Genomic DNA, 7,277 nt, shown 5'->3' with positions numbered 1-7,277 from the left:
TATGCACAAATGTGGCAGGTTCACTCCTGCACTCTCCTCCCCTCCTTCCCCTCTTGGGCCCCCTGGCCGGCTGTGGCTGAGCTGGGAGCGTGCGCAGGTAGAGGGAGACCCTCCTCTCCTCAAGCGAGTGCCAAAGCTCAGGAAAGGTGGGTACAGGGCGGGCAGCGGCTCCCTTAAGGAGGGTCTCCCCATGCGTGCGCATGCTCCCAGCTCAGCCACAGCTGGCCAGGGGGTTACGAGAGGAGGAGGAGGAGGAGGGTGAAGGAGCGAAGGTGCCCTGGACCTGCCTTCGTCCCACATTTGCACCTAAGGCAGCCTTCACTTCCTGCCGCTTCGGGATGGAGTCCAAAAAACAAAATAAGAGGGGCGGGGCCAATCAATAATGTGAGAGGAATGGAAACACCTCACTTTGAAATGGCAGCACAAATCCCCAAGGTAATTCCTATCTATGTCAGACAAGAGGGAGAGGAACACATTGCTTTGGCAATTCCCATGACTTCCTAATACGCAACTATGACACATCCACCTGAACTTTTCAATGGCCTCAACAGAGTTCAAGTTCCTCCCTCAGGAAAGACGCTCCCTCCGCGCACGGCCAAAGAGCTGCCAGGGGTGGGCGATGACATGGCCAGGTGATGACTGGAGCATTAGTGCAGGAGAGAAGCCATGTCCTGTTAAGACCCTCCTTAAGCGAGCGGCCGCCCACCCCACACACCCCTTTGCTGTCCTTTGCTCCCAGCCAGGGAGTTATGAGAGGAGAGGGGAAGGAGGAGGACGGTCACCCGAAGGGAGGGGGAAAGACACACACACACACACAGAGACATAGAAAGACATAGAGAGATACACATACAGAGTGATACATAGAGAGCAGGTGTAAGGATTCCCTCTCCTTCCAACTTAAGAAAGTAAAGACTCTTGAAACATGATAGTTCAAACACAAGTGTGAAGATGTTTTCTTTACTAGTTTCCCTGAGAACCTGAGCAACCATGCATTCACACCATTATCCTTTAAAGTCTCATCTGTCCAAAGGAGAATGTTCCAGAAGTCTTGTGGTCTCTTCAGGTGCAACTTGGGAAACCTCAGCCGTGCTGCCATGTTCTTTTTAGAGAGAAGTTTCCTCCTGGCAACCCTTCCAAACAAAGCAAACTTCTTCAGTCTTTTTCTGATTCTGCTGTCAGGAACTGGAACATTTAACAGGCTCACTGAGGCCTGTAGAGTCTCAGGTGGAACTCTTGGTCTTTTTCTGCCATGTCTCTGAGCATTGCACGGTCTGACCTTGGGTGAAGTTGCTGGGATGGTCCCTCCTGGGAAGATTGGCAGCTGCCTCAAATGTTTTCCCCTTCTGAACAATCTTCTTTGCTATAGAATGATGGACATTAAATTGTTTGGAAATGGCCTTGTAGCCCTTCCCAGATTGATAGGCAGCAACAATGGCTCCTCTAAGATGACTGCTGGAGTCTTTGCCCTTTGGCATTGTGTTAACACAGACCTCAATGCTGGAGACCAGAAAACTCCTGAAACTTTGGCTTTTATAGAGGCCGTCACACTTGTGATGATCGATTAATCCAGGTCCCTTGATCAGCAGCACCAGGCTGCCTCTCAGCCTCTTCACACCTATGGAAGCAGTCAGGGTGTCCTTAGCCTTTCACACCTGGCTTCTCCATTTCGGCTCTCTTTCTGTAAAATAAAGGAGGACAGGGTGTTATATCTCCTGTGTTGCTGTTCATCTGAGGTTGCATTTACCTACTTTTAAGAACTGCTGAAGACCAGGTGCTTTTTACTGTGTCCTGATACATGAAACCAAAGAACTCACAGAGGGTCTCCTTCCTTTTCCATATGGCTGAATTTCTTAGTGTACAATTAAACCTCTGGAACCTGACAGAGTCCCCAAGTTCTCTGGGTTAGAAGATGCAGAATTTCAAATAAAGCTCTCTTGGATGATGCATTGTGGAAATTGGGATCGTAGAAACACCCAGGAGCATAGAAGAGTCCAAAGGCAGATGCATGAATAAATGCGGTTCTGACCGGATCTCCTGATCCAGTAGCAAAAATCCCTGTGCCACCCCCTCCCCCCACAAGCCCAGCTCAGCTGTGCGATCATCAAAGGCTTTTTTTTTTTACTTTTAAAAGCATTTTTTCTACAACCTGAAAAATGCTTTTAAAAGTTAAAAGAAAAGTTGGCCACGCCCACCCAGTCACATTACCCCCCCACCAAGCCACGCCCACAGAACTGGTAGTAACAAATTTTACATTTCACCGCTGGTTCAGTCCCTAACCAAGTATCCTACAGGGAGTCCTCGATTTATATCCATTCATTTGGCGACAGTTCCAAGTCCCACCGCCATTGCAAAAAAGCCATCTATGATGGGTCCTCGCACTTACGACTGGTGCAGCATCCCCTTGGACACAAGGTCACTATTTGGGTGCCTGGCAATCAACATGGATTTATGACCAGGAAAATCAGTGGGCGAAACGGTGTTTGTGTCATGACTGCAGGATTCACTCAACAACCCCAGTGATTCACTTAACAACGGTGGCAATAAACATGGTAAAATTCAGCACAACTCACTTAACAACCGCCTAGCTTAGCAATGCCATTTCTGATCCCAATTCTGGTCGTAAGTGGAGGACTAGCTGTAGGATGCAGCAGCAGGCTGATTTGGACAAGCTTAAGCAGGGCTGGGAGACCACCAGGAATTGCCAGGGGTAGGTTGAGGAGAAGGCAGTGGCCAACCTATCTTGCAAGCTATCAAGAAAAGGTGGGCCTTTAATGACTTTGAACCAATCAGTAAGTGACTCTGAGTTCTAGTCCCGCCTTAGGCGTCAAAGGCAGCTGGGGGCTTTGAGCCAATCACCAGGAGGCCCCGATTTCAATTCCCAGGGCCTAGCTAGGACTTCAGGGCCAGACTCTATGCTGCCCCCTACAGGCAGTGAGTCTCAGCTGAACCCTGGCAAGAGGGAGGGGCTGTGATGGGGGGAGGGGCTCTCTGTGTCCAGGAGTTTCTCTCCTTTGCTCTCGGATGGGGCTGCTCTACCCCAGAAAGACCCGGGGGGGGGAGGGGGCACTTGGGGTCCTGCTGCAAGACGAGGCGGCAGTGGGGACCAGCAGGGCCTTTGCCCAAAATCTGCCCTGCCTTAACATTGACAATGGTTAAGGCATCAGGCTAGGAAGCAAGAGATCCTGAGTTCAAGTCCTGCCTTAGCCCTGAAAGCCAGCTGGGTGACCTCGGGACAGACACTCTCTTTCAGACAAGCCCACCTCACAGGGCGATTGTTGTGAGGAAAAGAGGAAGAGGAAGAAGAGTTGGAGATGTTCACCTCCTTTAGTTATTTGAAAAAATAATAAAACACTGGGGAAAAATCTAACAAATATTAAACCGGCTTTCCTGCTTCTGTTTGCATGGATTCTGTCCTAGCCTTGTGCAGATACAGGAATTTCTCTTCTCACAAGAAGGAAGAGTTTTTTTTTTAATCATCCCTTCCAATTTCACTCACTCCCTTTTTTTGCAGCCTTTGGGGGCACCAGTGGGGGCATCGGACCCCCTCCCAGTCCTGGGACAAAGCAGGTTTCTCTGTTTCTTTGGGAAAGATTCCTTCCCCACTCAGAGTCCGACTGAGCCCCATCATCCACTTCCCTCCCTGCCTGGGATCAGCTGAATTCCTCCATTCAGACAACAGGAAAAGGGGAGTTTGACAGAGCCTCCAGGTCAGTCTCCATTCTTCCACATGGAAAGGTCACTCTGACCCCTCCCCCCCAAGCCAAATTCCCCCTCGGTTCCTGGACACCTCCAGACATCGCTCGGCTGAGCTCACAGCAGGGCCAGGGCGGCTGAGAATTGGGTTGGAAGGGACCACAAACACCCCACAAACCTTTCCAGACACAAGAGACTCTTGGACACAGATTGTGGTCTCACACACATTCCTAAACGGTGCCTTTATGTGGCAGTGGGAAGGGATATGGGCTCAATCTTACAACACTCATCCTGTAGGGCTGCCCCATCAGTTGTCCCTGGTGGCAGATGGAAGATTGTGACTCCCACTCCTGACACCAGTTTGTGTGGAATCAAACACAGGAGCCAAAAAACCAATAATCCAGGTTCACTGCAGTTGTGATTTATTTAGCGTCCATTGGAGGAATTTTGCTCCATAAAATAGTGGGAGGAAATATTTACAGATAGAAGGATGCACTCATATTGTTAGTTATCACCTTTAAAGCGCTCCATGGCTTAGGACCTGGGTACCTACGAGACCGTCTTTTGCCACCAATAGCCTCCCACCGACCAGTTCGTCTCACAGGGAGGGACTACTCAGGGTACCGTCAGTCAAATTATGTCGACTGGCGACTCCCAGGGGGAGGGCCTTCTCTGTGGGGGCTCCAACCCTTTGGAATGAACTGCCCCCGGAGATACGGAATATCCCTGATCTCCGTGCTTTCCGCCGTGCCCTCAAGACCCTGATGTTCCAACAGGCGGGGCTAAACATATGAACATGTGAATGATTTTTTTTTTTAAATGTTATCTAATTCTGGGTTTTATTTAATTGACCAAACTAAGTAATAATTTTAATTAGCAATTTTATGATGTTTGTGTGTCTATATTTTTCTTGACTGTACACCGCCTTGAGTCCTACAGGAGAAAGGCGGTATAGAAATATAATAAATAAATAAATAAATAAATAAATAAATAAATAAATAAATAAATAAATAAATATTTATACATTCCAGGAAAGGAGGAGAAAAGGACAATCATACATATGCATATTTCATTTAATAGATGATGTGAGCATGAATATTCAGAATTAGGGAGACTCAAGTTACCTCCCCAGCCTTGTATTGTTGCTACCCTCAAGAAAGAGTTATTGTGGAGACTTCCTGTTTGCTGCTGGCCGCCGCCAGACGTTCCTTAGGGATCGTCAGCTTCCACTGCCTGTTAGAGCCGCCTTCACAACGGAACGGCGGCTCGAAAAAACTCCGTTCCCATGAGGAAACGGAGATAGAGCCGGCAGGGGTGGGTAGAACTCTCTGCAGAGTCCCAAAAGTTTTTCTTTTACTTTTGGGATGGAGCGGATGAGATGCCCCATATCCCCAGCCGTTGCTCCGGGCTTTGGGAGACCTCTGCTAATGCAGAGCCAGGCGTCAAAAGCAAGCTTGCGAATTTGACAGATTACTCAAAGAAAATGTGAGCTGGACCTGTAATACTGAAGCGCAAGTATTTTACTTATCTTTTAAAAATTACTTAAGAGAATAGAGGAAGAGAAAGAGGAAAAAAGTTTCTTTTTAAAATGGCGTCTGCCGCGGCTGGAGAAGAGTTTGAGAGGGAAAGTTCTTCCGTTTTTTATTATTACAATGTAGCGGAATAAATACCACTGGCTACATTTGTAGACAAAACTCCGCTCCTGTTTTTGTTTTTCTCTTTTTTCCCTGGAGGCTTGAGTGTTGCTGGCTGGAAGTCTTTTGTCTTGTTTTTTTTTTTTCTTCTTCTAACAAAGCCTGCTTAGGCGGAAACATGGCACTGAGGCTTGTGAAGTCAGACAAACAAATAGGTGGGGGGGATTCCCCCACCAAGAATTTAAAGCAATATGTTTTAACTCTTCAGTCCCAGAAACCTGATTTTAATATAATAGAATTTCTCTTAGAGGAGATTGAAAGAAGGGATGAGATTGTGAATCAGCAACTTGAAAAATTTAAGCAGGAAACTAAGGAATTGGTGAAATCCAAGTTTGACTTTTTGCAGCAAAAAATTTTAAAATTGCCAGAATTCATGATTCGGTTGGATACAAATACTAATTTACTAGAGTCAAAAATGGATGAAATTCAAGATAAATTGGACAATAGATTTCAAAAAATTGAAAATGATTTGTTAAATATTCAGGATTATAGTTCAGAAGAAAAATTTAAAATGGATGCTGACCAAAAGTCTGGTAATGTAGAATATCTGGAACAGAGGATTCAAAAAGAGGTTCTAAAGATACAATATAATTTCACAGAATATGCAATAAGACTTAGAGGTTTGCAGGAAAATAACAGAGATGACTTAAGGAAAATATCTTCTGAATTTCTAGCTGGGATTTTAAAGATTCAACCTGAGGAAGTGTTTTGTAGGATTGACAGAGCTTATCGAATAAACTCTTGGACTGCCAAGCAAAGGCAATTGCCTAGAGATGTGGTAATCTATTTTTCAGATAAAGAAATTAGGAATAAAATTGTGCAAAATTCCTTCAATTCTAATTTGCAATTGTATGGAAGAAAGATTTGGATTTACAAGGAACTCCCACCTAAGATATTAATGGAAAGGAAGAAATTTGGCTTTCTGGTGTCTGAGTTAAAAAGGAGAAATATTCAATTCCGGTGGGACGTCCCAGTTGGTATTATATTGAGATATCAAGGAGAAAGATACCAGTTAAATACTGTTGAAAGGGCGGAAGAATTTTATCAAAATAGGTTGAAAATGAATTTAACGTCTTCAGATATAATACAGGATAAGCAGAAGGAGCTGGAACTAAAGACAGAGACTGTACCAGATAAATTGCCTTTGGATTTATCGGATACCCCAGCTGGATTATCTACAAATTTGAGAGAAGTGCCATCTGATTTTAATGTGATGACTTATCAAGGCAAGGACAAGCATGGAAACCAATTAGAGGATATACAAGGGATAAAAAAGAAATGCGAGACACAAAAAATTAGGATGGAGGTCAAACCCACAAAAAGAAAACAAAAAAAGAAATAGGTTGTACAAAAATAGAAATTTCTAACCCAAGCAACAGTGAAGCCAGTGATTTTAAAATATGAATGATTATGTGAAAACATAGAGGAGGCGACATATTGGTCAATATCATCCTGAGGATAGTGGCAGATCTCTGCATTGCCGTAATTTTGGGACATGGAAAGAGCCTCAAATTGATGGTTTTGAATTATCTATTTTGAAACTTCTTTTTGTGTTGATAAATATATTATAATTATCTTGAATTATAAGGCAAGAGAATCACATTGGGACATGCAGAAGATCGGGTTGTTACCCAATACGATGATGGAAATTAATAATCCTGATGAAACCCACAATTATTATTATATGGAATACAATTATAATGTCACTCGGGTGGTTGTTTTTACTTTTATATATATAAGAAGATGTTTACTACTGATGGGGGCAGATATGATTGGAGATCTTGAATAAACTGTTGCATCCGCAAGCTATGTCACCCTATTATGGATGTTGGTTTTAACAATCCAGTGGAAAGACTTCAAGAAGATATTATATGGACTATAAATTTAAAG

Source organism: Pantherophis guttatus, chromosome 15, assembly GCF_059756535.1.
Source record: "Pantherophis guttatus breed Tessera chromosome 15, ASM5975653v1, whole genome shotgun sequence".
Taxonomy (NCBI): domain Eukaryota; kingdom Metazoa; phylum Chordata; class Lepidosauria; order Squamata; family Colubridae; genus Pantherophis; species Pantherophis guttatus.
The sequence above is the reverse complement of the archived record's forward strand: the minus strand, read 5'-3'. Positions refer to the sequence as shown.